The sequence below is a fragment of the Pleurodeles waltl genome, chromosome 10 (genome assembly GCF_031143425.1).
Source record: "Pleurodeles waltl isolate 20211129_DDA chromosome 10, aPleWal1.hap1.20221129, whole genome shotgun sequence".
Taxonomy (NCBI): Eukaryota; Metazoa; Chordata; class Amphibia; order Caudata; family Salamandridae; genus Pleurodeles; species Pleurodeles waltl.
In genome coordinates, this window is record NC_090449.1 from 240,198,647 (window position 1) to 240,222,929 (window position 24,283).

Sequence of the window (24,283 nt, forward strand, 5' to 3'; positions counted from 1 at the left end):
TCTTTCCTCAGTGACACCTGTATTGAAAATAGGATTCAATGCTGCATGTTTCTTCTGTGCGTAGCCATGTTACTTCACCACAGAGCCTTCTCTTAATGTCATCAGCCGTTCACTGAATTCATTTTAATCTACCAGCTCTTGTTGTGAGTTTCTGCCAAATGTTTTTTTTTCTAGCACTATCTTCTGGACATTTTTCTCATATTTCAAGAATTTTGAACTGTTCTTCATGAAGGGTTATTATTTTTTAAAAGCAGAAAATGTACAATATTCTTTATAATTTGGCTCACTTATGATATATTTCACTTTGGTGCCTATTTCTCAGGTTTTCAACATAATAACATTGTTTCCAGTATGTTCTTTTTCATTTTATTTCCTCTCACACCCTTTGGGAGCCAGTAATCCCCAGGAAAATTCTCCTTTTAACGCTTATGGGAAAAACAAGAAATCTTAAACTTTCTAGTACGCCTCATATTACTCCTCTATTGGACTCAGACTCCAATTACAATGACATGGAAGATACTGCAGTTCAAAAATCTGAGTCCCAATCTGGAGCAATTCCAAAAGCTACCTCATTAAATAAATTGCCAACAGGGTCAAACTAAAGGCCTAAAAAAAGACCCTCTATCACCAGTGAAATCCATGCCAGCGACTATGGATGTGATTCTTGAGAAAATCCATGCATTGAAACTCTTTAGGGAAGAGACCACAAAAACATTGCAACATTTGGATGAGAAGTGGTCTTCTCTGGAATTACGAGTTTTAATGGTGGAACGAAAAACAGCCAATCTTCAACTCACAGCTTCATGTATTTCCCATGTGGAATCTGAAATTTCCCTACTAAAAAAAACACTGAAGATCTTGAAAATAGAAATTGTAGGAACAACCTATGCATATATGGACTTCTTGAAAATAATGAGGACTCTAATCTGATGGCCTACTTTCAATCTTTCATTCCAAAACTTTTTGATATTTCAACAACCACTCCCCTTAACATATAAAGGGCACACAGACTAGGTCCCAAGATCTCAGTAAAACCACAAAGAGTAATTTTATTTATTTTTCAATATACATACCTCCCACTAGTCATGTATGTTGTCAAAGCCAAACTTGCAAATGATATGGGCTGGTCACAGGCTATTTTTTCCTCAAGATGTTGCTAAAGCTACAGATATGCATCCTCAATTGAGAGCCATGAATGCTAGATTTGGTCTACATCATCCGTGCTTATTTAAGGTGACATACAAGTAAAAGGCAATCACATATGAGGAGCCTGCCGCACTTAAACAATTATTCAACGACATGGAGCAGAAGATAAGAACTTCAAAAATTACTTGAATATCGACTTCTTTTCTCGTCTGTTCTTTTTATAACTATTTATTTATTAGATCTGTAATGTTTTTTTTAAGGTTTTACTGTTATAATGTTTTTCTCTTACCATTGCAAAGTTTAATTCATCATTGTTTCTCTTATATCATAGGTATATGTCTTCACGTCTTTTCCCTGTCACATCTACATCTGAGTTGGAGCTGCCCCTGCATTCTGTGGAGTTCGACTGTTGTAGTCGTCATCTTCTGGTGTTGCCACCTTCCCTCTTGTTCTCTATTTTCATAGGTATGTTTCTCAGTTGTCATTTGTTTGCCTTGTGCTGGCTTTTTGGTTTTGTCTCACTGTATCCTTGATTTCTGTGGTTCCACACTATCCTTTATCTTTTTCTGCCTCTCATCCTCCTACCCTTCCTTCTCTCATACAACAATTTTCTTATTCTTCTCATTATTTGTGTTAGTCCTTTATTATTCTTGCTGCTGTAAACATACTATTTGTACACACTAATGTCTAAATGCTATGTTCCGGGTTACTACATGGAATATCAAAGGGTTAGGTAATCCTATTAAACACATTGGGTATTATTTCCTTTAGCTAAACTAAAACAGATGTTGCATTACTTCAGGAATCACATCTTTCTGAATCAGATGTTGCCAAATTAAAAATATATTGGGGAGGTAATGTGTTTGCTTCCCCAGCCCTGGGAAAGAAGAATGGAGTATTGATTCTATGTCCTAAAAATATTACATGTTATGGCTGTGAACCAAGAGTCTGATTCTGAAGGGCGATGGATCATTGTTAAACTCCATGTAGATAGCATCATTATTAAACTCCATGTAGATAACATGCCCTTAACTATTTTTAATGTGTATGGTCCGGTTTCTGTTGATAATACATTTTGGACCATAATTTCAGATAGATTACATCAATGTTACAATGAATATATTATATTTGGTGGGGATTGTAATCAAATACATGACCCTAAACTGGATAGAAACTCAACAGTTAAGTTTGTACACACCAAGATGCATTCACAAATTAAATCCACCATCCATTATAAATAATTAGTTGACCTCTGGAGATTATGCCATCCAGACCTCAGGGAATATACTTTTATTCGTCCCCGCACCACTCACAGTCCCGAATAGATTATCTTTTTTTCAGTGAATCCCTAGTCCAACATGTCCCTCATTCAAAGATAGAATCAATTTTGATTTCAGATCATGCACCAGTTTACACAGACCTTCATCTTATACCCTTTTCACCACCTGCAGGCAGATGACACTTCAATAATTTACTACTTTTAGATTCTAAGTTTACTTCTGAAATTGAAGCCTTTGCCAATGAATTCTTTGCTCTTAACAGTACACCTAATTCCTTTGTTATATTGATTTGGGATTCTTTTAAAGCAGTGGCTAGAGGCTTTATAGTAAATTTTGTATCAACCAAGAAAATACATATGGAAGCCCTGTCAAATCAATTACATGATAAAATAAAAAAACTGGAGTATGACTACTACCACTCTGAAAACGAGAACTCACTACAATACCTTACAGACACTAAACCCACCTTTAACAGATTAACTACAAATGCTGCTTCCGCTTATTTATTGACGAGTAGTGCAAGATATTATGGAGGTAAAATTAAAATGGGGAAATTTCTGGCTAATTATTTGAAAATCAAAAGAGACAGAACCAGAATAGAATCCTTACAGAATACTACAGGAAATATCCTTTTTAAAGATAAGAATATTCGAAATGACTGTCAATTTTTATACCAATTTATATTCTCCAGACACACATCCACTACAATCAGATCTGACTGCATACTTTTAATCTATTGCTTCTCTCCCTCACATCATATTGATTTAAACTAGCTAGGAGCAGATATTACACTTCCAGAAATATCTCATGCAGTCTCTTTACGTCATAGAGGGAAACCTTCAGGACGTGATGGTTTTACTATTTAATTTTATACCCGCTTTGCAAAGTTCCTCCTCGCAAAGTTCTACTTTTATTTAACACTATTGCCACAAAAGGTTCTTCCCAAGGCTCTTTCCAGGATGCCATGATTTGTTTAATTACGAAAGGCAATAAAGATCCCACACAATGTAAAAGTGACTTCCACATTTCTTTAGTTAATACCGATTACAAACATTTCACAAACATTCTGACACTACGAATAGAGCCTATTTTACCTGATCTTATGGATCCTGAATAGTTTGGTTTTGTTAAGGGTCAACTAGCCTCTGACAATGCTCGAGTCCTTTTCAGCATCCTAAGCAAAGCCTCTACACTAGACCATGCTATTGCTGCTATTGCTCTAGACACAGAGAACACAGAGAAAAGCCTTTGATAGGATTGGTTGGGGCTTTGTTTCAGGTATTAAAATGGATTGGTTTCCCACCCAGGCTTATTGATTTAATGTCCTTATTGTATACAGGCCCTAAATCTGCTATTTTTTGCTAATGTTATGCTCTCAGAATTTATTCCCTTATTTAGAGGGGTACGCCAAGGCTGTTTATTATCACCTCTTCTGTTTATCATCGCACTTGAGACCTTTCACACTAAAATCTGATAAGATGTACTTATTTCTCGCTTCCAAATGGGTCTTAACAAATTAAAACATTGGTTTATGCTGATGACATCCTTTTATATTGTTGTAATCATACGGTTTCCCGTCCTCCTTTTCTCCAAGCCACTAAGTTTTCTCATCTTTCGGGTTAACGATCTAATACTGACAAATGTGAGATATTACCTTTAAATGTCCTATTCAATAAACAACTTTTTGCTTCAACTGGATTTACTTAGCAACCCTCCAAAATAAAATGCCTAGGATTGTGGTTCTGGCAGACTATTTAAAATACTTTAAAGTTTAACTTACAGTATTACTCAATGGCATCCACTGTTTCTCTTGGTGAGAAAGACTTGAGTCTATTAAAATGATGCTATCTCCTGTGATATTATATGTGATAGCTATGATCCCTGTCGACATCCCTCATTACTACTTTAAGAAAATAGACTTCTCTTCTTTCCAAATTTCATTGGAAAGGCAAATCTCCCTGTATACTTTTGTCTTCTTTAAAAATGATAAATCTAACAGAGGCATTAAATTCCCAGACTTTAAAAAATATCATTATGCCGTTTCTCTAAAACAAGCTGCTAGATGGCTTTCCCCAGAACTCCCCCTACATTCTCCGTTGTGGCTGCAATTAGAGAAAGCTCTCATTTCTCCTTTTGATTTCAAAGAAATTCTTGAAACAGCAAATATGTCTCAATCGTGCACACCAGTTGTTTCCCATTCCTGCAAACTATTGCTACCTCTTTTATCTTCAACTTACCCCTCCACTGCTAATTTTCTGCAACAATCTATTTGACATAACAAACTATTACAAATAAAAGGTTGATCTGTATATTGGAAAACCTGGCACTCTAAAGGACTATGCTGGTTGTCACAACTGTTTGCTGATAACTAATGTCTGTCCTTTTCTGATCTCCAAACTACATTCTCCCTTCCCCCAGCATGCAAACCACAATATGAGCTTTTACCTGCCTCCATTGTTCAGTACACTTTCACCTTACCTTCCCCTCCGTCCATATCCACTACATTTTTTTCTTTGTTACATACTAATCCATCGGCATCTGCTATATACAAGTCATTACATATTAATTCAGGTAGAACCAAATCAAAGACTGAATTGGCCTAGGAAAGGGATTTAATGGAATGCTGGCATACTGCCTCGTGGGACAAAATGCGGCTTAGGCTTCATAAAACGACACAAGCTGCATGTTCCACGTAACCCCTCTACTTTGAATACTACCGTTTGTTATTCACCCCCACTACACTCAACTGCCTGTCTCCATCTAACAGCCCATAATGCTGGTCCTGTTCATGTCCAAATGCAGATTTAAAACATATGGTATTTGACTGTCGTTCCATTTCCCTGTTGTGGATCCTTGCCTCGCAATAAATTAACAAGATTTTCAAAGTTAATATTACCTTTTCCCTTGCCAATATTTTTCTTGGTAGTTCAACCCCAAGATATAAATTGATAGATTTATTGTTAGCTGTTGCTCTCCATGTAATAACATCAAACTGGAAACAAGCTAATAATGTTACTTTCCGATCCTGGTGGAATTCCAAGTGTTTCCATAATAGATTAGATACTAACTATGTTTCTCCTATATCCTTAGCAATAAAGAGAGATCTATGATCGCTTCCACTAAACGTCTACTTGTCCCTAGCCACAACATCTGTTAACAAAGCTATTGCCTTATCAGCTGAAGTAAGAAAACCACCCTGAATAAACCCTTCTGTTTTATTCTATTTGCATTATCTACATTGATTTATAAAATGTTACAATCACATATATGTAAAGATTATATTTATCTTGTTTTTATTGTTATCATTTTTATCCTATTGTTAATACCATTATATATGTTCCCCTTCTCTTTCCCACCCCTCTTAACCCTTATTTAATTTCATTGTTTTGCAGCATAAGTGCATCTTTATTCATCTTCATATATCTACTTTATGAATTCACTCACATTTACTGTATTCAGTGTTTATTATTCTGGTTGTATAAAAAATTTGCAACTTATGTTATACACTTAAAGGCTGTTTTTTGCAGTTTCTTAATAAACTCAAACTTTAAAAAAAGCTGAGCCTCGTAATGTTTTTTCTGTACAACCATGTGTTTTCCTTCAGGGAACACAGGATCCATTCAAGTCCATTGTTGGCGCTTTATCTTTTTTTTGTGCTCTGATGACAGAGTGAAACCCCAGAGTTGGAGCCCCCTCTCTTCTAAGTGAGGGTGTCCATTTTTCTGTCCATTTTCCCCTCATCCTTATCTGTGGGGTGATTGACAGTGGTACAAACAATTGGATAGTCGGGAAAATACTTTTTATTTGCACCTCACTAGAGAGTCTGCTTACTGGCCCTCCAGGTAAAAAGTCAGACCAATCCCCTTATCTAAATTCCCTTGACTTCATAACATTATAGGACATGTGGTGTGTCACAGGCAACATGGAGAATAGTAGAATCCATTTGGACTTAGTGCTGGTGAAGATAGTAACCGTTCCGTTGAAAAAAATGATTATGACCAAGTTGGGCAAGCCAACCTACATACACCTTCCCTAGTTCCTCCTGGAAATTTGTTTGTGACAACAAGTCACCAGTCCCTTTTTTGGTGACAAGATGCTGTGCTGCCCTGAGTGAAACCTGCCTATTTACTTTATCACAAGTTCCCTGGCAACAGATTTCGATTCCTGCAGACTCCATTTGAGGAACTCGCTAAAATCAGTCATAACTGGTCTGACTGGGGACAGTACCTTCTAAGATGAATGTCCCTAGGATTGAAAATTACGTGGACAAATGAAGAAGGCCCTCTGGATGGCTCTGAGTTCCTTTCATGGCCACAAAAAGAGTATAAGTACTGTCCCCTTTGCCTTTCACTTGGTGTTTGCGTATTGTCTAGAAAGCAAGGACTCCTACAAATCTGTGTGGAGAAATCTACCAGACCACGAGTGGAACCTCTGCTGGGTAATCATTCTCCCTCCTCTCTGAGAAGCCTTCAAAGATGCGTTTCTGAAGCAATCCGATTCCAATAAGACATGCACAAGACCTATCTGAGTTGAAGATCAGCAGGTAGGATGTCTTGAGAGAGAGATTTTCTATGAGCCATGAGACCCCCACATTACAGCTGGCCAGGAGAAGCAAGAGTGTCATTTGAGTCAAGAAGCTGCATCTTTGATGCTTTTGCATATGCCTTTCGGATGCCTGCACCCCTGTCTCTACAGCCACGGATTGACCAAGAGGCAGTCTACCTACACACCCTTGGCATGCCATCTTATACCAAGTAAACTCAATAAGAGCCATAGTGTCTGTAGGTGATATGGTGACAAATCACAGGGACATATTCTGTCCTTAACCAAAATGAAATTTATTAGAATTAACTGTGAGATAGTCAGTTACTTGTCTGATGATCTCTGGCAAGCTGTTTGACTATCTGAGACTTAATTATGAGAAGCTCCTGGCTCACATTCCCTCTCTCTCTCTCTTTCTCTCTCTGGCACCTTGTTGTGAATAATTGATTTTTCCAGAGGGAGCATGTTTGCGTGACATTTCTATAGAGAGAATTTTGCATCTCAGTTATCCTGGATATTTCAGTGTAGGGTGATTTCCATATACAAATTTTAAACTTAATTCAGTCTTGTACTCTAAATCTATGTAGGGTTCTCTGCGCCTGGGATTTATGGTGACATTTGCAAAGGCTAGAGCCAGCCTTCTTTCTGCATTTTAAGTCCTATGAATTTTATGGGTGATTATAGGCCAGAAGCCCAAAACAGATGATGTTGGCATTGTCTAATATTTAGAAATCACAGTTTGCTGTATTGAAGGGGAATACAATTCAAGATTTTACACACAAGAGATACCAGGAAGAAAAAACACCTACTACTTCTTTAACCTGGACTTACCTATCTAGTTTGCTATCTAGGTTTACCTCCCACGTTTCTCAGGTAGTGCGTGGGCTCTAGTAGCTGGCCAAATAGTTAGGTAAAGTACCCCTCATAGTAGGGTTGTGTAGTCTGCTTTTGAGGCCACAGAATGTGATTTGCTTTGGCTCATTCAGCTGAAGCTAGCCAGAGTTCATCCACAACTTGATATGAGCAAGACAGTCTTTAAGATTTTGGTACTGCAAGGAGCTTTTCTGTATAACTGAACATGTATTTTAACATATGTGCAGGGCTTTCCTGAGAGTACTTGCAAGTTACATACAACTCATGCCTAATTGTATGCTAAACATTAGAGACATTAACTCTTTAGGGTACATAGGCTTAAGGAGTAGGGCCTAGAGCACTAATCCTGAGTGGTGATGATAATAGACTGCATGTGAGATTGCCATATTATTTTAGTTACAGGTTGACATTAGTCATGCTAACAAAAATAATGAAACACAGTGGAGAGGGCTCTTCAATTCTGGTTTCCAAACATTGATTAGTACCACGAGCTAGTTTGGCGACACATGGAACGAACTTGAAAGGCAGCAAAGTTGTTAACATTTCCTTGCCTTTCAAATATATCTCTCACATTAATATTGTACGTTACAGTGCTAATATGAGAGGTTTCATAGTCGCTACACCACCCTCTCCTTAAAGAATCATTAGAGAGAAAAATGGGGAAATGTGAGTGGCAAACACAAAGCCTGATTGCTTGAGGGGATATGTTAGAGCGCCATTATCTGACTGCCTGCCCCAGAGCTTCCTGAGGTATACAGGATAGTCACATAGCTTGGCATGGCATTGTTAGGAAGGTTGTTAATTACTCAGCCAATACAGTAAGCATGGGGCTGATAACATATCTATAGGTGTGAGGTAGGGATTAGACCAATTTATTATAGATAGTAGGAATGAGTGATGTAAAATGCTAAGGGTTTTTCTAATATTCGTTTTGTTTAGTGACTCTGCAGATCACCATAATAAATGCCACCATTCAGATACATAAGAGTTATGTGCAGATTACATACTATAAACAACCTTTTATTGTAAAATACCAACAACTTTGTGTGTCTGTTGTTTCCAGAGGCAGTGTAAAGGTTCAAACAATGTACAAATAACCGCCTGCAGATAACAGTTTCTCTGGCAAGGTTGTTTGACACTCTGAATTTGGATAAGCCTAGTTTGTCCGAGAGAAGAAGGAGAGACACCGGTCTGTTCTCCTCTGAGGAGAGATCGTTAAGCGTTTCCCTCCTCGGCTAAGAAGAGCTCGCAGGTGTGCCTGTGCCCCTCCAAACTGGGAGGTTGACGGCATGGAGCCGGACACGGGGCTTGAACTTGGAGGGTCTGGCACCCTGAGTTAAGGTGCACACACAAAGCTTCACTGGAGATGTCCAGAGGTATTGTATGAATCTTCTGAAACGAGGGAGAGGTGTCCCCTACTCCTGCTGGGGTTTGTTAGCAACCACCAGATACCGAGGATTAGCACTTATCGTGAGTACTATGAGTACATTTTTAAAAGTGGCTAGAGAATCAAAACAGTGGGAAAAGGTAGCGAACCTGAGTAAGGTTCGCCAGCCCCTACCAAGCATGTGGCATCTAGGGGATTTCCAATAAGCGCGGATGAAGGAGTGCTTGTGGTCGGAGCAGAACCAGTATATGCTACATAGATCTTTTATTCCTGGATTCAAAAGGAAGCTGCTGATGCAGCACGACTATTCACAAACTACGTTAAGATTGACCCTTCTTCACAATATGATATGTTTATGTATGTTTAACATGCATTTCGGCTGCATTGTACAGTTATCGTTGTTTCAGGGGAAACTCCCACATATGGTAAGAAGGGTACAGGTTGGTCCACTCGCACTGGTAGGAAAGACTCGGCCTGTGCTTGATACATATACATCACAATCAAAACGAGGCAATCCCACTTTAGCGGAAACTAGAGAGATGCTTCATGGGACATTCCCTGACAAAAATAGTATTTTATTCTGTTTGGTTGTCATGAAAAACCCATCAATTGGAAGAGGTATTTCCTAATTTTACTCCACATGATAAACACGGAAAATTAAATATATCTTTATCGATGGACATGATACCAAATCTATAACAGTATTAGTCATGGGGAAGTGTATTTGTTACTGTACACATGACTACACATGGTATGCCTTTAGGTGTGGCATTGCCAGAGGTATTAAAACAAATACAGAAAGAATAGAGAGTTTCATCTGCAGTAGACTTAAGGATGAATCTTTTAGATAACATAGGCACAGCAACTGAGATTGTTCTTGGTAATATTAAAAGCGATGCAGCCCTATTGGGAATTTGCCAAAGATACGCTGCTACTCCACACAAGAAAGAAGTGAAGCTGCCAAAAATAATATCTCAGGTCTATGTCTACAGAGGAAGAGGTATATCAGGGGTTAGACTTTATAGACCCCTATTTCAAACTAAGACTTAGAATGAAAGTCTTCAAAAGAAAGGAAGCCAGAAACTCAACAACCTGAGTGGAGCGGATGGCGTTCCGAAGTGGATTTTAAATTACGCCACAATTTTACTGTAAATATGAAGAACGCGAAGGCTATGTCCTGAGAGATAGGAGAGAAATAAGAACTCCAGAGAAATATCAATCCTTTGCTGAGAGCTATTATTCTTCACAGAATCTCAGAGAAACGTAGGCAGAATCGAGCAGATGTGCTTGTTCTTCCTGAGGACCTGAGAAGGCACAAGCCTATCATCAGGGAAGAGGAGACTATTAAGGGTCAGGACCCTAAAAACAACATTTTCTGAAGCAAACAAATAGGATGTGTCAAAGAAAGATTTCTTTGGAGGCACAGAACAAGGGAGGTGACCATAATAGACAGCACCCCAGGAGTAACTGTAGCCCACCAGAACCTCCAGACCCACTGCAATGTGAATAAGACTAATGGTTATGTGCAAATAGAAATGGCGATGGATTTTTAAATGAACTAGATTTAATTTATAAAGTTTGAATGCAGTTCAAAGGAGGTACTGAACGAATAATCTCTGATTTTGTTTGGACAGTCTGATAACATTAGAAGAAAAAGATTGCCCCTACAAATTTTAATCGAGGCTCACTTGGGGGAGGAAGTTCCAGTGAAACCATCACTCTCACCAATGGCTCCTGTATTGTATAAAAAAAAACAGGTGCTTTGAGATAGAGATGCAGGGCCACGCCTGATTCCTTTGAGAGACAAACCACTAGTTCAAAAACAATATCCAGTAATAGAGACGGAAATACAGAAGGGCCTGAAACTAATTGTAGATAAATTACAATATAAGAAAATAGTAACCCTATACTTGTCAACAATGGATATTCCTCTTTACCCAGTTTTGAAACCCGATAAGACCTGAAGAATCGTTTTTGAATTTCGCGATATAAGTTTACTTTGCAAAACATAGGCAATTCAAATGTACATAGCATTGGGTTAATGATGCAGCTAATGCTCAGAAAATACAATAACATTTTTATTTACTAAAAGTGTAGCATCAGAATCCTATTATTTGACTTCCTTTACTTTAGGAGAACTCCAATTTGATTTTACTGGACTCCCCCAGGGTCATAAAATAGGCCTAAGGTATTCTCTGCAAGACTAATTAAACTACTGCAATGTGACCTGAGTGCAGTTTCTATTGTGTATGACGGGTGATTTGGAAGAACATTTAGAATGTGGACAGCATGGACTCTAAGGCAGGCTACAAACTGAATTTCAGGAACTCCAAAATATGCTTTGTGAATGTGAAAATGAAAAGAGCAGTCCTACGCTTGCTGCACAACATGCCAGGGCTCTTAATGTTTAAATTATACGTACACTCGGAATCCCATGTTTAAGCTGTCCGTCCCTGTTAGGGAGCACTATATGTAATGTTGTTTCTTCTACAGCTTACATTCTGTGATAGCTTACTATCTCCGAAAGCCTTTTTCCACTCTACTCCTAAAACCCGGCATGAAGAATTGACCTTGATGTATTTTCTTTCTTAAGAGTGACCCTCTTCTTACCTTCCATCTTCTAATTCTGAGTATATCCTCCCCTCAGTCTTAACCCTGCCTACCTCATCTATTTTATTGTATTAGATCATAACCTCGCCTCTTTAAAACACTATCCCTGTAATCTGACTGTACCAAATCTTCACCAGCCAGTCTATCTCACATGCCAGTCACCTCGAACCTCTTGACCCCCACTAATGATCACACCTATCTGATATTAATATATCACAAAGAAACTGGAGAGCTCATGACTTACTACAATATCTACCAATAACCACTAAATTAACCACTAACTTTGGGTTCCGGAGTAGCGTGCTACTCGCCGTAAAGCGATTCAATGCATCGTCAGAGGTAATAAGCGCTATATAAATCCAATTACAGTTACCAAATTCTTAAGGTATGAGCTATCCAGTGAAGGGAAAGGACTAGCATTTCGGGTCTTAGAAAAATGTGGGACGTTAGCCTTCTAGTTTCCTAATGGAATTACAAGCAGTAAAAGGAATTTTAAATTTTGATAACTTATTTTCCACATTATACTGAGAGCGAAACCCCTATACCAGTTGATTACACCTACATTTTCTAGAAAAGATTGGAAACAGGAACATACACAAATACTCAGAGACCCACAAAGACACATGCTTACTGCAGCACATTTACAGCTAACTTAGGGCCATATGTACGAAAGCTTTTTCCCATAGACACAGAATGGGTAAAATCCTTTGGTACATCTGGCCCTTAATTTGGTAGTCAGACTAGTACCCAGTCATTCTGGATACACGTATATTTTATACAATCAACATGTATTGCATATAAATCTCACTATTTAACCTCAGTAGAGGAGCGATTTGCTTCAGCAGAGAAAATACATGTGTACAACGTAACCATGCATGTAATACAAATCAGCTTATACAATGCATTGTATTACACGGTGGGTTCTTACTACACATTTTTGTGGGTATTACTGATATATATGTGTGTGTGTGTGTGTGCATGTTATATTTTATTCCTCCCCCCCCCACCAGTCCCCTTTAGTATTATATACTTTTATTATAGGCCTTACCTCCTTTCACCTTTTCCTGCCTCTTAGCCCCATAACACCCCTACCTCCGTTTACCTCTACCCTTCCCTGAATCCTAAAAACTCTCCACCTCCCCTTACCTCTTTCATCGTCTGAACCCTCAAGATCTTTACCACTCTTTACCCCTATCCACACACATTGACAGGTAATTACTGAAGCTCCTTAGCTTGACTATCAGGAAGTTTTTTTATACTGATGTATTGGTGCAACCTGCAACAGGCACGGAACAGTGGTACTTCTTAGGTTGTGCAGCAATGCAATGGAGATTTTAGGTTAGGTATTTGAAGGTGAAAACATGTGCGTGAAGCCCTTAGGTGACTCAACCAAACAAATTGAAGAATAAAATGTACTTCTCTTAGCCTTGAAAAAAGTTGATAAACAAGTTCTCATTATGTCAGTCATCAGTGTGTGTTCATGGATACAGTGTTGACTTAAAGCACTGGGAAACCAATGATTAGGAAGGCCACTGGGAAAGATGATGAAAGCTAAATAGCTTTGGGGTAAGATAGCTGCTCTTCAATGACAGCTTCCATTGATTGAAGTCCAGCACAAACTGGCACACTAAAGTTAGTTGGGTAAGGGCAGTTCAGATGCAAACTCTGTCATGCTGTGTAGCTTCCTAAATAAGTAATGACGCAGTTTAAAATCAGGATTGCCCTGGACATACACTCAGCAGTCTAATCATAACACAGTAAAAAGCCTCACCTCCTGGCTTTCAGGAGAAGTACAGTTACTTCCTCGTCAAAGATGGACTACCTATAGTTAGTATTCCTAAAATAGGCGAATGCTACATGCAAAATGAATCTAACTGATTAATAGTAGCCTCTAATGAAGACATAGATACTGAACCCGTAGGGGAGTTTGCAACACATTCTAAAGCAGTGAAATTGGGGACTGGTAATGCCAAAACTAAAAAAAATGTATATATCACAATGCAAGGTTTGTAAGACCCTCCCAACTCCAATGGAGTAAGAAGTGCATCACTTCCAAAACGTTTACCTGGACCATGTCAGTCCGTTTTAGTCATTAGACAGGCATAACTATATACTTGTATATACTATATACAGTATTTATGTTTATATTGCCCAAATTCTAGGTTATGGCTGACACAGTCATAAAAGGCTTGTTCAGCCTAGTAGCAATGTGCAGAGTTCATTCTGCTAAGGGACAACTTTTAACTCTGAGGAATTAGCAGATGCACTTGGTAAGGTAGGACTAAGTTAAATTCTCATGTCGCTTTAGACATGGCTCAAACACAATCATCGAGGGCACCAATGCCACAGTAAAACAAGCATTGATTCGCTACTGTCTTCGGCAATGGTGGGTTGTGGGTTCAGAATGTGGTTAGTGCACAGAGGGCTATTAATATTGTGCCAAGATGTGTGCTTTATAACTGCTCCCCTTACTAAATTCTATTGAAGGTTAAAATGTATATATTGGATCTTTCAGGAAGGGAGGATCCACATGATCAATCATGCCTGCTCTGTTGCTGAATTTGCAGCATGCCCAAGGTTGTCCATGCCAGACTACAGCTTCAACACTGTATTCAGTGACTGTCAAGCTGGGTACTGAAGGTTGGAAGGCTAGTTGTAGATTGATTGGGATTAAAGGTAAAGTTTGGTCCAACCTATTGAGATCCTGTGCCGATTTGTGGGATGAAAGGAACATGACCATGGATATTACAACTATTACCCAAAACAAGATTGGTGTCAGTGGACTAATATCATGTGATCTATCCTATAAGGCTTCTCAGTGCAACTTCCAGATTCAGTGCTGGCTGTGCAACCAACAATTCTGTTGCAGATGTCCCAGTCGGATTTCTTTCAAAGAGTTGGAGGACAGTTCAGCCAGTGGTAAACACACACTGAAAAAACTGTTGATAATGTGACACTACCAACTGTTACCCTTCTAAAATTTGAAGTGAATCAGAATTGTGAGTCTTCCAGAATCTGAATCTCCCAAGATTCAAGTACAAAGTTTTTTTAGTATGTTTTTTAATTCAGAAATTGTTGAGAGTTAACTTAGTCAGTGGATACTAATGAAAAGTCCCTTTTGCAAAATACATAAAAATGTTTAAAGACCTTATGAAATTATATATAAGAACACCTTTGACTTGTGTCTGGTACACATTATGCAGCAATGTCACTGTTGATAATGGTGTTTTTGTTAAGATGGTGCATGTAAAATATGTGGCAGATTTAGAGAATCGGGCTACTACACGTAAAATGCAGAACAAACAAAATGAAAAACAGAGTTACCAAAGATGCATCTCTAGAAAGGATAGTGGCCACCCCGGTTGCACAATGGTGCCTGCTGGAATGCAATATATAATCTGTTTTAGGGCCAGTAGAGTTTATCTGAGTTTTACAAAAAAAAATTCTCGATTTAGACAACTTCTTGCCTCACAGGCCATTTACTAGAAACTGAAAATGGGCCTGTTGAACTAGATACATGCTTCAATGTACAATGTTGATCCTCATCTCACAGTAGAAAATTACAAATAGGTGTCTTGTTATAACTGATATGCTGACTGATATCTCCATATTTCAAATGCAACAGGAACGTTTTATTTAAGAAAATACTGTTTTATTCAATCAAGTAATCAATCATTGGATTTATAAAGCGCACTACGTACCCGTGAGGGTTTCAAGGCGCGGGGGAGGGGGGGTCTGGTGTTACTGGTCGAAGAGCCAGGTCTTGAGGAGTCTTCTGAAGGTGAGTAGGTCTTGAGTCTGTCGCAGGTTGGTGGGGAGGGTGTTCCAGGTTTTGGCGGCGAGGTATGAGAAGGATCTGCCGCCGGAGGTCTTTCTTCGGATGCGGGTGACGACGGCGAGGTTAGAGGAGCGGAGCTGACGGGTGGGGGTGTAGAAGCTGAGTCTGTTGTTTAGGTAGGCTGGTCCGGTATCGTGGAGCGCTTTGTGAGCATGGGTAAGAAGCTTGAAAGTGATCCTTTTGTTCACGGGGAGCCAGTGAAGGTTTCTCAGGTGGTGGGAGATGTGGCTGTGGCGGGGTACGTTGAGGATCAGTCAGGCGGAGGTGTTTTGAATGCGTTGGAGGCGTAGTAGGTCTTTCGCTGGGATGCCTGTGTAGAGTGCGTTGCCATAGTCCAGCCTGCTGCTGACGAGGGCCTGTGTCACTGTTCTTGTTTCTGTCGGGATCCACTTGTAGATTCTGCGGAGCATGCGGAGTGTGTTGTAGCAGGAGGAGGAAACTGTGTTGACCTGTTTAGACAAGGTGAGGGAGGAGTTGAGGATGAAGCCCAGGTTGCGAGCGTGGTTGGTCGGTGTCGGTGGGGTTCCTAGTGCGGTGGGCCCACCAGGAGTCGTCCCAGGCGGAGGGGGTGGATCCGAGGATGAGGACCTCCGTCTTGTCTGAGTTCAGTTTCAGACGGCTGATTCTCACCAATTCGGCGATGGATCTCATCCCCTCGTGGAGGTTGGTTTTGGCGGTGCGCGGGTCTTTGGTGAGTGAGAGGACGAGCTGGGTGTCATCGGCGTAGGTGAGAATGTTGAGGTTGTGTTGTCGGGCCACTTGTGCGAGGGGGGCCATGTAGATGTTGAACAGCGTTGGGCTGAGGGATGAGCCTTGGGGGACAACGCAGATGATGTCGGTGGCTTCGGAGCGGAAGGGGGGGAGGCGGACTCTCTTGGTTCTGTCGGTGCGGAATGAGACGATCCAGTCGAGGGCTTTTGTTGTAATATGGTAACTGTAGGCTTTAGCTTGGTATAATAAGCACCAGTAGTGTAGTGTATTATTCACTGTATTAGATTTATTGTTATGTTATATTATTATATAGTTATAGTCATATAGATGTAATAGGTAATAATTATAACACAGGACTGTGAATGGTATGTTCCTTCCCACCGTGGAAGTGGGAACATGGAACACTTGGAATGGGACATGGGAGGCTGTGTTAGAATGTTGAGAAGGGGCTGGAGAATCTAGAGTGAAGCTGAGGTGCTGAAGGAAGGAGGTTGGGAAAAGCTGTATGAAGGCTGAACAGTGGAGATGAAAATAAAGTCTGGAACTGAAGATAAGTACTGCGTGTGAGAGACTTTATAATACTGGCGACGAGGAGTGCGAAAGGGGGCACTATCATCTCCACCCCTTTTGATTGGTTTCGGCTGTTTCAGTGATAATTGTATTCACGCCTTCAGTACCCATACAAGAAGTGAATTCTCATTAATATTTACCTACTTATTTAACAAGATTTCACGAGAGGTCACAATTTCTCGAGCTAAGTTACCCGGCTGGATGTGTGACGAAATCTCCGTTTTGAGTGACTCAAGATTACGTTCCAATCGTGGCAATCTCTGACAAGCACTGCAAAATATGTGGTAGACCTAATACCACATGTCATTTATTGTGCGCGAGTAGATAAAGCATTCATTTCAAACAAGCCTATGGGTGGTTGTCCACATGTTTACGAGCGCTCACATTTCAGCACCGTTGAAGCACGATTAAAAACAAAACATCAGAATTCCTTCCTCTCCTCAGCGTACATATTGTTTATCGCGCGCTGGTAAAGGAAGACTTCGTTCACCGTTCACCGGTTTATGAGCGCTGCATTCCACACGCGCTCGTGTCAGTTTTCATTCTCTGAGGAAGCGCAGTCAATCGGACAACATCAAAAGTCACTTCCCTTCCCACAAGCATATCGAGGTCGTTACGACGCTGATTGCATTTCTGGTGGATCGCGCATTCAGTCCGGGGCAAAATACTTCATTACAGGCGTATGGGAGTTAGTTAAGGCTGCATTCAAGGAACGGCCTAGCCTGTTACATGCTCACGCTGACAGGCACAGCACAGGGAAGTCACTTTTAAGGAGATTTCACGGAAGTACAACCAATATTGGAAGGAGAAAATTCTTACCTGTCTTAACTCAGCTGGTGATACTGTTCTACATTTTTGAAGTGTATGCTGGGATTGACTTGTGGCTAATGTATTTTCCTCTAATTTTCTGTGCTGATTGACTGTAAGCTATACAATTTAAAAGTGCATGTTGGGATTGTGTTGTTGCTAATGCTTTTTCTCTAACTTCCATTTCCCTGTTTTGTCAGGATATCTTGGCAAATCACACTGCAAATAGCAATTGTATTATTGTAACTAGGCAATTGATTATCCTAACTTATTCTAATACTCTATTATTGTAATAATGGCCGCTGCAGGAATGTTGCAACCAATTCCCTTCTTAAATGAAATAGGGGAACCTAACATTCCGTGGAAGGATTGGTATAGGATTTTCGAATCCTATCTGATAGCAATTGGGGGGGACAAATTCAATCCTGTGAGAAAACAACATATTTTGCTACACAATTTAGGGACCCATGGGAGGAAAATTTATGATTCTCTTCCAGATCCTAATAATCCCGAAGGTCAGGTTCAGGATGAGTATATATCCACATGTTTAAAACTTGAGAAGCAATTTGGGGACCGCATTAATGTGGTGCTTGAACGTCACAAATTTTTCTCTCGTTGTCAAGGCAAGCAGGAAAGTGTCACCAATTATATTGCTGCTCTTAGAGGGTTGTGCGCTTTGTGTGAGTTCGGGGATCTCAATGACTCTCTCGTCAGAGACCAACTAGTGCGGTGCACAAATAATACCAAAATTCAGGAAAAATTGCTACAGAGGCAACCTGATCTGCAGGAAGCTATTGAAATTGCAAAATCTATAGAGCACACGGAGATTTGTTTACAGGAAATTAGACACACTCCTGTTGATGAACTTGTAAATGAAATTGAGAGTGATCCCAAAGATGATAAAATTCTTAAAATCAGAGGCAAGGATAAACAACCCCAACTGCACGCAAATGTAAAATCTAACTTTACCTGTTACCGCTGTGGTAGTAGTAATCACTTGGCTAATTCTATTCATTGCCAAGCCAAATCTGCAATTTGCAGGAAATGCAATAAAAGGGGGCATTTTGCGAGGGTGTGCAAGGACTCTTCTAAACTGATAGACAACAAGAAATCGGATGATGCTTCCCAGTTGATCGGAAAAATTGTATTGCAAATAAACTCAGATAGTGGTAACTCCAATAGATATCCAGAGTGCACCATAACCATCAACAACAGGCTAACTAGAGTATATGCGGATTCATGCTCTCCATTCACAATTATTAATTCTCGGGATTTAAGTGAGATTGAAAATGGCAGTAAAATTGAGCTATCACAAGCGGATATCAGTCCCAAGGGGTATAATAGGGATCCTATTTGATTGATTGGGATGTTCACAGGCATTATTTCCTTTAAAGGCCGCTCCACCGTTGGTAAAATATACGTGGTGGAAGATGGTTCAAGCTTGCTTGGGTGGCAACACCAAAAAGAACTGGGAATAAAACTTGATCCTAACAACCCGGAACAAGTGTTATGTATTGAGAACCCTAGTGGAAGTGAATTCTTTATACGAGAGTTCCCAGAAATTTTCTCTGATAAATTAGGGCTTTTAAAAAATTTCCAGCACAAGATTAAGCTCAAACCTAAAGCTAAACCAGTAACACACAAGACTAGGCCGATACCGCACCTCCTAAAGAGTGCGGTCAAAGAAGAATTGAACAGATTAGAAAATTTGGGAATCATACAACCAGTTGAGTGTTCGGAATGGTTGGCCCCCATTGTGGTGGCCAAAAAGAGTAATGGTAAAGATATCAGGCTGTGTGTGGACTTGAGGGATTTGAATAGGAACATATGGGTCGAGAGGTACCCCCTTCCTAGAATCAATGAGATCCTTAGTACTATGGGGGAAGCAGCATACTTTTCAGTATTGGATCTTTCAAGCGCATATCATCAGGTTGAGTTGCATCCCGAGTCCAAATGGCTCACAGCTTTTACCACCCCATTTGGCTCATTCATGTTCAACAGAATGCCTTTTGGGCTCGCATCGGCGGCAGCTGTCTTTCAGAAAATCATGCATAACATCCTGGGCGACTTACCTAATACGTTATGCTTCCAGGATGATGTGCTGATTTATGGTGTCTCGGAAGAAGAACATAATAAGAATTTAAGAGAGGTCCTTCAAAAGTTGAAGACAGCGGGGCTCACATTAAAAAGCGAAAAATGTCAGTTGGGGGTGAGTTCAGTAGAGTACTTAGGACACGTTATTTCTAAAGACGGATTTAAACCCAAATTCTCCCTGGTAGATGCGGTGAGAAAAGCTGATCCTCCAAAAAACAAAGACGAGTTACGATCATTCCTGGGGTTGGCTGAATTCATGTCCAAATATGTTAAAAAATTTTCATCCATCTCATGTAAACTTAGAGAGTTATTAAAAAATCACGTACCATATATTTGGACTGATGAGCACGATAGTGCCTTCCAGCAAATCAAACTGGACATAGTGGAAGCACCTTACTTATGCAATTTTGACCATAACAGGAGGACAATTCTCACAACCGATGCCAGCAAATTAGGTTTGGGTGCTACCTTGTCTCAAATTGTCGATGGAAGAGAAAGAATAGTAGCTTTTGCATCCAAGGCCTTAAGCAAGGCAGAAGCTAACTACTCGGTCATCGAAAGAGAGGCCCTGGCGGCCTTCTGGGCCATAAAACATTTCAAGTTTTTCCTATGGGGAACTCAATTTGCCCTACGAACTGATCATAAACCCTTGGTATATGTGTTCTCCACCAAGGGATTAAGCAATAGCACTCCAAGAATAGCCAGATGGATCTTAGGGCTTGAAATTTTTTGTTTTAACGTGGAATACATTCCTGGTAATAAGAATTCTGCAGCTGATTTTCTTTCTAGATCCCCTATGAACATCAAGGAGGAGGTGGAAATTAACGAATTTCCCATACTGTTGGTTGACTTACCTTCCATTAATAATGAGGAATGGGAGTTGGCATATAAACAGGATGATGCATTATCCTTATTAAAGGAAAAAGCTAGAGAGGGGTGGCCGTTAGTGAGAAGAGATCTGGAAGATATCATTAAGGATTTCTGGGAAGTGCGGTTGGAAATAAATGAAAAGAATAATTTTGTACTCCGAAACGATAAAATCATACCTCCCCAGAGCCTTAGATTAAAAATAATAAAACTGGCCCATGAGGGCCATTTAGGACGTAGTCTCACCAAAGCCAGAGTTAGGGAGTGTTTCTGGTTCCCCAACATGGATTCCTTAATAGAAAATGAAGTTAAGGGATGTTCTATCTGTGCTGCAAGTGATAAATCTAAAACAGTTCGCAAAACGCCCATCTCCCCAGTTCAAGTTCCCAACAAACCGTGGGTTAAGCTAGCTTTAGATATTATTGGCCCTCTTAATCATGCAGGTCTCCAAAAAAGATTTGCTTTTGTCCTAATTGATTACCATTCCCATTGGATATCCACGAGATTTGTAAACCAAATTACCACAAATTCTGTTATAACATTCCTTAAGGACATATTTGCTGTGGAAGGAATTCCTGAAACTCTTATCACAGACAACGGTGTGCAATTAACATCTATAGTGATGAAGCAATTCCTGGACTCGGTAGGCATTAAACATCTCACTACCGCTCTGTACTGCCCCAGGGCTAATGGCCTGGCTGAACGGGCCAACCGCATGATTAAAGAATGCATTCAATTGGCTTGTACTAACCATGTAAATGTAGAATGTGCAGTCAGAGAGATGCTTTGGGCCTACCACACTACTCCGAACTTAATTACTAAGATTTCCCCATTTGTTGCTCTACGTGGGAGGAAACCATGCACCAAATTCTTTCCACCTTGGCTTGGGGGAGGTAATAAAGACGAAAGGTTAGTTACTTACAACCGTACAAAGATAACAATGCACCAAAACAAATACAAACAGAGATATGACAGTAAACATGGGGCGAAACTGCAAAGTTGGATGGTGGGTGATCAAGTCTTAGTAAGTAGACCCTTGGGTCAAGTGAGGCCATATAGGAAAGATTCTAAGTTTACAGGTCCATTCCACATAACTAAAATAAAGAAAAATGTTGTTATGTTGAGTAATGGCCAGTGCTGGAGTATGGACAGGATTGTTAAATACCAAACGCATAGTAAGATGGCAATTTCCGATGGTGTCTCACGATGAAAAGACAAGAGATTGCAGGCGAGAAGCCGTTGTCATGCTCAAGATGCATATTAATATGAACTTCCACACCTTCGGGTTGGTGAAGGGCCTGCGATGTCAAGGAAAAGGACCTTGTATGGAACAAGATTTTCTTACGTGTCAAGTGTAACAAATGTAACAAATGAACTTTTTTGTTGTCATAAAGGGGAAGATGTGTTGTAATATGGTAACTGTAGGCTTTAGCTTGGTATAATAAGCACCAGTAGTGTAGTGTATTATTCACTGTATTAGATTTATTGTTATGTTATATTATTATATAGTTATAGTCATATAGATGTAATAGGTAATAATTATAACACAGGACTGTGAATGGTATGTTCCTTCCCCCCATGGAAGTGGGAACATGGAACACTTGGAATGGGACATGGGAGGCTGTGTTAGAATGTTGAGAAGGGGCTGGAGAATCTAGAGTGAAGCTGAGGTGCTGAAGGAAGGAGGTTGGGAAAAGCTGTATGAAGGCTGAACAGTGGAGATGAAAATAAAGTCTGGAACTGAAGATAAGTACTGCGTGTGAGAGACTTTATAATACCTTTTCCTTGAATTCCGGTTTCGTGGAGGTGTGATTCCAGGGTGCGGTGGCAGACTGTGTCGAAGGCGGCAGATAGGTCCAGGAGGATGAGGGCTGATGTTTCGCCGTTGTCCATTTGGCGTCTGATGTCGTCTGTGGCGGCGAGAAGGGCGGTTTTGGTGCTGTGGTTTCGTCTGAAGCCGGACTGGGAGGAGTCTAGGATGCCGTTGTCTTCGAGGTGGCTGGTTAGTTGTGTGTTGACGATTTTTTTAATCACCTTTGCTGGAAAGGGGAGCAGGGAGATGGGTCGGAAGTTCTTGAGGCCGTTGGGTCTGCTTTGGGTTTCTTGAGGCGGGCGCGGATTTCGGCGTGTTCCCATTTTTCAGGGAATGTCGCTGTTTCGAAGGAGATGTTGATGACTTCGTAGTTGGGGGGCGATGGTGGTGTCGGCTTTGTTGTATACATGGTGGGGGGAGGGGTCTGACGGAGATCCTGAGTGGATGGAGTTCATGATCTTGCGTGTCTCTGTGTCGCTCACGATGGTCCAGGAGGTCAGGTGGTTTACACAGGTGGAGTGTTCGGGGGTGGGGTCTGGCATGGGAGTGGCGTCAAAACTGTTGTGGATGTCGATGATCTTCCGGTGGAAGAAGGTGGACAGTGCATTGCAGAGTTCTTGGGATGGAGGGATGTCATTGACGTTGGCGCTGGGGTTGGAGATTTCTTTCACGATGCTGGAGAGCTCTTTGCTGTTATGTGCGTTGTTGTCCAGGCGGTCTTTGAAGTGGGATCGTTTGGCTGGTCTGATGAGTTGGTGGTGCTTGCGGGTGGCGTCTTTTTTTTGGCTGTGAGGCTGTCAGGTGTGCGTTTGAGGAGCCATTCCTTTTTTAGCTTCCGGCAGTCGCGTTTAGAATTCAGTAGCTCGTCGGTGAACCAGGTGGCTTTTCTTCTAGCTTGGTTGTCGGTGTTTTTTTTGAGTGGCGTGAGGGTGTTGGCGCAGTTTTTGATCCACGGGGTGAGGTTGTTGGCGGCGGTGTCTGGGTCGGTGGAGTCGTGGGGTGGGTTCTGGACGAGGGCGTTGGTAAGCTGGTCTTCCGTAACTTTGTTCCAGCATCGCCGGGGTGATTGTTGGGTGCGATGGTGCTCGATATGTTTTTTGTAGGTGAAGTGGATGCAGTGGTGGTTGGTCCAGTGGAGTACGGTGGTATGGTTGAAGGTGATGTGGGCGCTTGAGGAGAAGATGGGATCAAAGATCTGGCCGGCAATGTGGGTTGGTGTGTTGATGAGTTGTCTGAGGCTGTGGTTGGCGAGGTTGTCGATCAGAGTAGTTGAGTTTGTGGTGTTGTTGTTCTCCAGGTGGAAATTTAGGTCCCAGAGAAGGATGTAATCCGTTGAGGTGAGTGCGTGGGTGCTGGTGAGGTCGGCGAGGGATTCGCTGAATGGTGCTTGTGGTCCGGGGGGTCTGTAGATGAGCGTTCCTCTGAGAGTGGTGTTGGGGTTGGTGTGGATGCGGAAGTGTAGGTGTTTGGCGGTCTTGAGGGAGTCGTCGGTGTGGGTGTCGACTTTGAGCGAGGATTTGTGGGCGATGGCTATGCCTCCTCCGATTCCGTTGTTGCGGTCCCTACGGATGATCTTGTAGCCGTCCGGGATGGCTATTGCGATGTCGGGTGCCGAGGAGTCGTTCCACCAGGTTTCGGTCAGGAAGGCTACGTCTGGGGCGGTGGAGTCGAGCAGGTCCCAGAGCTCGATGGCGTGATTGCGTGCTGAGCGGGTGTTGAGGAGTATGCAGTGGAGGTGGTTAGTT

General features: G+C 41.1%; 1 protein-coding gene across 3 annotated transcripts in view; it reads left to right on the forward strand.

The window, feature by feature from the left end:
- Positions 1 to 24,283, forward strand: part of LYRM1 (LYR motif containing 1) — a 59,542-nt gene that overhangs the window by 9,228 nt on the left and 26,031 nt on the right. For all 3 annotated transcript variants that reach the window (XM_069210283.1, XM_069210282.1, XM_069210284.1), the window contains exon 2: positions 1,478 to 1,611. The gene's annotated coding sequence lies outside the window, so the exon portion shown is untranslated. The remainder of the gene's footprint in view (positions 1 to 1,477; positions 1,612 to 24,283) is intronic.